Source organism: Rattus norvegicus, chromosome 15 (assembly GCF_036323735.1).
Source record: "Rattus norvegicus strain BN/NHsdMcwi chromosome 15, GRCr8, whole genome shotgun sequence".
NCBI lineage: Eukaryota > Metazoa > Chordata > Mammalia > Rodentia > Muridae > Rattus > Rattus norvegicus.
In genome coordinates, this window is record NC_086033.1 from 105997692 (window position 1) to 106006224 (window position 8533).

Here is an 8533-nt window from a genome sequence, read left to right on the forward strand (position 1 = left end):
TTGTCGAAACAGGTCTATTAAGAGCGCGTTGAGCTATTTCTCGCTTCTATTGAACAGTCTGTTGCTCAAACACAACAGCCAACAAACGCCAGCTGCCTCAACAAAAGTAGAAACCTAACCCTTTTATGTAATGTTTTAGCAGAAAGGGTAGCTCTGTTTAATTAAAAACATTGATGGTCCAGTGAAACAATGGAAACTCAAGTTCAAGTGGTGTTCTATTGATTTAAGATGAGTTTTACTAGCTATGGGTATAATTCATTTTTCCCCAGCGCTCTCCTGTGTGAGGGGGTTCCTTCTTGGGGCATTATTTGGGTGAATAGAAAGACAGACACGGCTATTGCTTTAGAAACCTGATTAACAAACGTTGCTTTGAGGGTAAGGTGTTTAATTTATAAGTGCACCCCATATTTTTTGTCAGTTTATTCGCTGTGGGGAAGCTTTGAAAGTAGCTCCTCTCAGCAGGTTAAAAAGTGAAGTCTGCGTCCTGGCATTTAAATGTCTTTGTTATTGTGTCAAGCAAGTTGTTGAAAACTGCATGATCAGAATACTAAAGTTGGGCAGCTAGAGAGGGGTGTGTGTGTGTGTGTGTGTGTGTGTGTGTGTGTGTGTGTGTGTGTGTGTGTTCGCGTGCGCGCACGTGCGCCACTGGGCACAGGACAGTGCGTGCGAGAACAATTATTTTCATCAGAGACTGGTAGCTCGCGCCCGACTGCTCCTCTGTGCAGAACCGACGGCTTTCGGGCTTTCAATTCTGGAAGTGAAGCAGGACGGAATCCTCCACCACACTTCCTTCTGGGGAACCTTAGATGCTGCCGCGGAGAGCCCGGCTCGCTCGAGGGCTTCTAAACGGTCCCTTGACAGAGGGCATTCGAGGACCGAAAGGTTCTGGGTCCCGCGCACCTGAGCCGCGCAGCGCAGCGAGCGCCGGGGCTCCAGGAGGCCGGCGCCCGGCTGGAGGTGGGCGGGGCAGGTGCGTGGCTCCCTGCGGCCTGCGGGGTGCCGCCCGGCCTTCCCGCTCCGCCCGGAGAGCTCCGCGCTCCTTTCTCGCACTACTGCGCGCTTCGCAGCTGCCGGACCCCAGGGACCGGAGAGCAAGTAACTCTCATCAGCTCCCCACCACAAAACAATGGCCAAAGCTGGGGCGCCCTACACGAGGCCCCAGGCTGGGCAGGCTTGATTTGCTTTCTACAGTCGCCGCCTGGAAGGGACGCCCTCAGGCCTGGGGAGGCTTGTGGAGGGATGGTCGGACTCACTTCAGGCCTAAAAGCTTGCACTTCATCGCTCCAGTGAGGCCACCGTGTCTGTGTTTTTGGCACAGAGCTCCATGTGGTACAAGACACATACAGACCTCTGAGGTGCACCTTGAAGACCAGAAGCAAAGGCATAGGTTCTTTGGAGTCTTTGCGTGGGCTTATTGGGCCCACTGTCACGGTTGAAACCCAGGAGAACACTGCCAGAAGCAGACCAGAGATAGGGACTGTCCACACGGAACCCTCAGGCCCAGAATGAATTATTTAAGCTGTTCCTGGTGTTTAAAGAGGTTTTTCAGTTTTTAAAGAATGTTGTAAAAAAAAATATCAGCCCTTGTTAAGTTCTTCATTACATGCTTCCCTTCCTTAGCTGAACATGCACTGTTTCCTGAAACAGAGGAGTGTTTAAACATGTGTCAAGTGTTTTAAAAATAATATGAATTCATAAAGAGGAGAAGGAGGAGGAGGAGTGAGTGAGAGAAAATTTAACTGATAACCTGAAGTGTTTGTCATGCCTTCATTTAACTGTGACTGTGTTTTAACTGTGGGATCCCAGAAAGAGACTGCTCTGACATCCTGGTACCTTACAGAGTTCTTTCCTTTCCTTTGGCTCCTTGTAGTCATCCTTAATTAGATATGCCTCAGAGGAGCCTTTATCCAGCCCATAAAGGAAGATCAAGTGTCTGCACAATATATATTAATATAGGGTCTATACTCAGTAATTTGGAATTGTGCTTCTTCTTTTAACCTTTTCCTTTATGTCCTCTTTCCTTCAAATACTTGTTGCCTGTGACACTGCTTTGACCTTCTCTCCTCCTTTTCAGGATGCTGCTTCTGGCAGAAAGACAGTAGGAAAGGTAAAGAGTGAGCTGGCTTTCATTTTGGATCTGGATTACCAAATCACTTAAATTTCTGTATTCATTTTCTTTCCTAGAAACGCTTAAAGAGAGAGAGAGAGAGAGAGAGAGAGAGAGAGAGAGAGAGAGAGAGAGAGAGAAAGGTTTTCCTGGCATTTTAAAAACTGGAGATAAGGACAAAGCATTATCTTAAACCGAAAGGACATATTGTGTAGAAGGTAGATTTAAACTTTAGTGCTGTTATCTCTCCTCTCTTAGAGAAAGGAAACTGGCCTTCCTCAGTTGTAGTTTTGGTGTGACATTTTTTCACATTGGTGATCATTCTGGGAAAGATTTCTGTGGGCATTCTATCTGTTTTTAAAGTGTTTACACCAAAGGGAAATGCAGACATTTTTAGTTATTAAAACTAACTGTACTTCCATAGAGTCAAAGTGTTGATTTAAAACTTCATAAAATGAGTACAATTACCTTCAGTGTCATACATTAGCGAAACGTGGCTACCAATTTGAGGAACAACTCACTTTTCTAAGCAGTCATTTTTCCAACAGTCAGTTTAAAGCTTTACTATCTCACTCTCATACCTTGACTATGTTGTTACATTAGTCCCCACCCTTGTTCCGTGTTTGTTACCACTGTTCTTGCTCTGTTTTTAGCATGGCGTGCCCTGATAAATCTCAAAACATCTCTAGGGCATAAAATAGATATCTGGTATTTTCAATAGCTAATGCCAGATTTAGTATAGTGGTACCATACATTTTAGATCTTATTTTCAGCGTTTACTTTTAATTTTGAGATAAGGTCTCACCTAGCCAAGACTGGCCTGGAATTTGATAGGTAGATTGTCCTGTTTGCCTCTACCTTACAAGTGTTAAAGAGTTACAGGGATATGCTACCAAGCCCTGCTTCTCTTTAACTATTTACTTCCTTCTGTAGGTTTTATGGTGCCCTATTGTTACCTATCTGTGTGTACCACTGATAGTGTCAAGGATGTTGTCCTCACTGTCTGACATCTCTAGTGTGCGGCCACTTCCCCTTAATAAAGCTGGTTACCGCGGTGCTGGTATTCGTGAAGATGCCAAGGATTTACAGAGTTCCTTGGTGCTTTCCTGTTACATATTCTGCCAGAAGATTCCAAAATGGTGGGCACTATACTTTGATGTAGATTTTTTTCTTGAAAAAAAAAATTAAAGTGTGAATTCTTCTTGGAACACTGAAGTCAAAGTACTTTGCACTAGAGAGAATTTCTGGAACCCGGATCTCAGATGCATTTTAGCTACTCTGCCATCAGCACCAGGCTCTTTGTTTCTAGATTAACTCCTGGATCTTCTCTTTGCTTAAGATATTCTGTAGAGGCTTTTGAGTATCCCAGGTAAATACAGCTCGGTGATAGTCTTCTTATCCACAGATCTGCTCAGGCATCTATGGACTCCCAATTACTGAAACAGCTTAGACTGTATAGGTGGGCACATCTGTAATCCCAATGTTTCTACGTTGAGATGGGGTATGGGGACAAGAAAATGGCCACTTAAGCTGGAGTATAGCACTTCCTGTGAAGTACCCGTTTACCCTTGATGGGTCCCCACAACAGACTAAAGTGTAAATTCACTGAAGTCTAGCTCAGTGAGGACAGTGGATTTGTTAGGCTTTGCTTAGAGAGCCCTCACGAGTGGTCACTTGCAGACACACAGATGACAGATGTATCACTCACTCTAAAGTCCCGCCCCATCATGGATGGCGGTGTGGTGTTTGAATGACAGTGGCCCCATAGACTCATATGCTTCCATGTTTAGTCCCCAGTTGTTGAAGTATATGGGAAGGATTGGGAAGTGTGGCCATGTTAGGTATGGTCTTAATGGAGGAGGTGTGTCTCTAGGTGGGGGCTTTGAGGTTTCAAAAGCCCTGCCAGGCCTTCTATCTCTGTCTGCCTTTGCCTGTCTCTGTCTCCAATTGTCTTTGTCTCTGTGTCTGTCTGTATCTGTGTCTTTATCTGTCTCTGTCTCTCTCTCTGTCTGCTGCCTAAAGATGATGATATAAAACACTCATCTGCTACTCCAGCCCTGTGTCTGTCTCTTTCCTATCACGGTGATAGCAGACTAAACCTCCTGAACCGATAAGCCGGCCCCCAATTAAATGCTTTCTTTTGTAAGAGTTGCTTTGGTCACGGTGTCTCTCCACAACAATAGAACATTAACTAAGACAGATGGTAACCTCATCAAAACTTTATCAAGTAGGTCTACTTTTTTTTTTTTTTTTTTTTTTTCAGAGCTGGGGACCGAACCCAGGGCCTTGCGCTTCCTAGGTAAGCGCTCTACCACTGAGCTAAATCCCCAGCCCCAAGTAGGTCTACTTTTAATTACACTTTTATTTTTCTTTTCATACAATTTTTTTTTAAAATTAGGATTTATTTTGGGGGAGGACACTCATATCATGTGTTTATCAAGTGTTCGTTGTGTGCTAAATACTTGTCAGGGTACTGGGGACACAGCAGAGAATACAATCTATCACCTGTGCACTGCTGTGACCTTGGGCAAGTCACTGTACCCATCTGGCCAGTAGGTAGATAGAGCTCAGTGTGGTGCAGATGCTGACCAGGACAGCACCTTGACCCACCACCCCAGAGAGCAGAGAGGGCTGCAGGTTGATCTTTAATAATCAAGTAACACGGGGCTGGGGATTTAGCTCAGTGGTAGAGCGCTTACCTAGGAAGTGCAAGGCCCTGGGTTCGGTCCCCAGCTCCGAAAAAAAGAAAAAAAAAATAATCAAGTAACACTGGGTAGAAGGGAGAGGAAGTAAGCGATAGGAGTTGCTGCTGCTGCTGCTGCTGCTGCTGCTGCTGCTGCTGCTGCTGCTGCTGCTGCTGCTGCTGCTGCTGCTGCTCTGTGGTGGGCTTGTTGGCCAGGTCTTTGGCCTTCTCTGTAGCTTCCAGTGCAGCATCCTTTGCTTTCTCTTTGACCTCTTTGGCTGTCTCAACAAGTATTTTGGAAGAGGCCTCCCCTTGTAGCTTGGCCAGGATATAATCAAAGCTTTTCATTGTCTTGGTCGAATTGCTTTTTGAACCTGGCAAGACCAAATTCCTGGACAGCTCTGGAGATGCCAAATAAGCTAGAGGAGACTCAGGCTTCCTGACCGATTACCGTCCAGCCGTTACTGTCAGAGTTCTCACAGTAAACACATCATTTCTCCACCACCATCAGCTGGGTGCGGTTGATTTTCCAGGTGAAGGTGGTCATGGTCTGATTCTGTGGGTCCACAACAGAGTCCTCCAGGGTGTACACTGAGTGAACAACGTTGGTAGGAAACAGTCTCGCTCTGCTCAACGTGGCATCCGGTTGGTCTTGGTCAGGAGTCCCCGGGACAGAAGCTTCTCATCAGGGGTCACCTCCTGGGGTACCGTTGCCAGAAGACAGAGAACACTTGGTCTCAGGAACTTTGGAGCATGCTCTGGCCCAGGAAATACTTCACCACTGTCCAGACCTGGGTGGGCTCAGCACCTGTGCAGCATCCGGGTGAAGAGTTTGTGGTAGGTTGTGGGGTGTGGGGTGTGGGGGGTTGGGCACACGGAGCTGCGCCGAGATCCCTACCACCACTATGAAGGGCTATAGGACTCAGGGTTTAAATTTTATTTTATGTACATTGGCGTTTTCTCTGAATGTATGTCTGTGTGAGGGTGTTGGATCCTCTGGAACTGGAGCTGCAGACAGTTGCAAGCTGCCATGCAGGTGTTGGGAATTGAACCCAGGTCCTCTGGAAGTGCTCTTAACCGATGAGCCATTGCTGTAGTTTCCCTACTTTTCCACTTCTTACAAACTCTAGCGGCTCCCTAGATCACAAGCATGTGGGGCAGGGGAACAATAGCTAGAATCTCAGGTGAGGGTCTCCTGACTTTCCTTCCTTCCATCTACTAGGGGGTTTTAATAGTTCTATTGTCTATGCTGAAGATCTGACCACAACTGTATTGTTCTTCTCTAGCTGCATCAGGTTCCAGTGCAAAGTTCAAGATAGAATCCGGTTATGCTGGGGGGGAGGGGGAGGACTGCTGTACAGCACTCTACTCCCTTTAACTCTTACATTCTGTCTGCCTACTTACTTCACAATGTGCCCTGAGCCTTGCAAGAGGAAAAGGGTTCATGATCATTATTTGACAGTCATGCTGCCTCAACTGTCACTTGCCTTCAGCCATTTGATCAGTTATGGATGTGTCCATTGACAAACTGTCATCCTCTGTAACTGCCTTTCCCACAAGCAAGGCCAATGATAATGGTACTCTAAAGGTGTAAATACAGATGTTTAAGAGGTGCATCACATCCTTTCACAAAACCGCACCAATTGCGTCCCCAGTGGGGTCTCTGACCCAACCACAGGTCTTAGTCTTCGCTTCCATGGAAACACATTAAAAGGTTGCACCCAAAACAGTGTATACCACTCTTGCACTAGCCAGCACATCTCCCCTTGACTTGTACAGTGTAGCACAAAGGGTGTTCACAGGTGAGTAGGTCTATAGGGACAATTCTGTCCTGACAGTTTGCACTTACAGAAGCTAACCATCCAGGAGGGAGCTCTTTCAGCTCCATCACAGCTTTGTTTCTTCCAAGACATCCCGTGTCTTTATTTATTTATTATTTTACTGTTGTGTTGCTGTTTTGTCTTTTTGAGACATGGTCTTACAGAGTAGCCTTGCTGACCTGGAACTTGCTATGTAGACCAGGCTGGCCTCAAACTCACAGAGATATATTTCTATCTGTCTCCCCAGTGTGCGGATTAAAGTTGTGCACCACCATGTCTGGCAGGGATTTGCTCTTGTTAGTTTTTGTATATGACAAACAGAAGTGTCAATAACCCTTTGCTGGTGGGGGTTTGGGGTTCAGGGACCTCACTGGCCAATGACTCATAGGAAAGTTACCCACTGCTAGCCTCAGGATTATCCTTGGGGCTTCTGGGAGTGCCCCGCCCCAACCTATCTAGGACGTCTTAAACAACAACAACAACAACAACAAAAACCAAGCAAGCAAACAACTTCTTACTGAAATATATTTCCTTGTCTTTAACTGTTCTCCAAATCTGCAAGGAACGTCAGAGGGAAGCATGAAAACACCAGTTGAGCAAAACCTTTCTTACAGCCTGTGTAGATCCATTGCTGTCCATTCCAAGCAAGTACCAACTGATCTAAGGTATAAACAACAAAGGGGACTCTAAAGAATAATGTCAGCAAGATCATATACAGCCTGAAAGATTCTGTCCCTCCCTCCTACCTTCTTCCTTCCTTCCTTCCTTCCTTCCTTCCTTTATTTATTTATTTTTCATGTTTACGTTTGGATATTTTAGATAGGGTCTTACTGTGTAGCCTTGGGTGGCCTGCTATTCAATATGTAGACCAGCCTGGCCTCAAGCTCATAGATATATGCCTGCTTTTGCCTCTTGAGTGCTAGGATTAAAGGTGTACAACCTCCATAACTGTCCATTGTTCCCTTAAAAGAGTGGCATTGGGTATAGCCATGTGGAGGTACAATTTCAGCTATCATTCTATAACTCACAGTCATTTCCCTCGACCCATCCTGTTCCCTTATCCTGCGTTGTCTCCTTGGGGCTGCCAGGCATCTTCCCACCTCTGACAGGTTTAATGAAAGGGTCATGTATGTACTTGCCATTGAGCTGTTTTTTTTTTGAGTCTGACAGGTTCTAGTATGTACTGTTATTGTCTCTCTTTTAGCCATAACTTGCTTATTCAAGAACCCTGGTCTGAAAGGCTTAAGGCCAACATGGTGAGACTAATGAGTTTATTGGACTTTCTTATGGAGCATGGGTGAGAGACTGATTACAGGAACATGGAGTGACTTCAAAATAGTTACACCCTGAAAAGTCCCACCTCATCACGGAAACTGTCATATAGTCTAACTTCTAATTAGCCTTTCAGTAGTTTGTTTGTTTTGAGATAGGGTCTTACCAAGTAGTCCCAGTTTGCCCTGTAACTTGCTATGTGGACCAGGCTGGCCTTGTATCACAGAGATCCTCCTACCCCTGGATCCAAAATGCTGAGCTTAAAGGGCAGCCTGAGGCATTCATTCTCTCATTCTACCATATGGGCTCTGGGAACTGGAGTCAGGTCATAAGGCTTGATAGCAAGCACTGAGCCCTCTCATTAGCCCGACTTCTTTTTTTCTTATACTTTTACTCACCTTTATTTTACATGTATTTTTTTCCTACAGGTATTTGTGTAAACTATGTGTGTGCCTGGTGCCTGTGGAGGCCAGAGATCACTGGGACCTCTGGAACTGGAGTTATAGGTGGTTGTGAGCCAAGAGTGCTAGGAACTGAACTTGGGTGTTTTGACAGAAGAGCGAATCCTGTTAGCCACTGAGCTGGTTCTCCAGCCACAAGAAACACCATTTCTTACCCATTAGACTGGTAAAAAAATTAAAAAGAAAAGAG

At 45.6% G+C, this 8533-nt stretch overlaps 1 pseudogene; it reads right to left on the bottom strand.

Moving 5' to 3' along the window:
* Positions 1 to 684: 684 nt before the first annotated feature.
* On the bottom strand, positions 685 to 7702 carry LOC680926 (similar to Preli; annotated as a pseudogene).
* Positions 7703 to 8533: the final 831 nt, after the last annotated feature.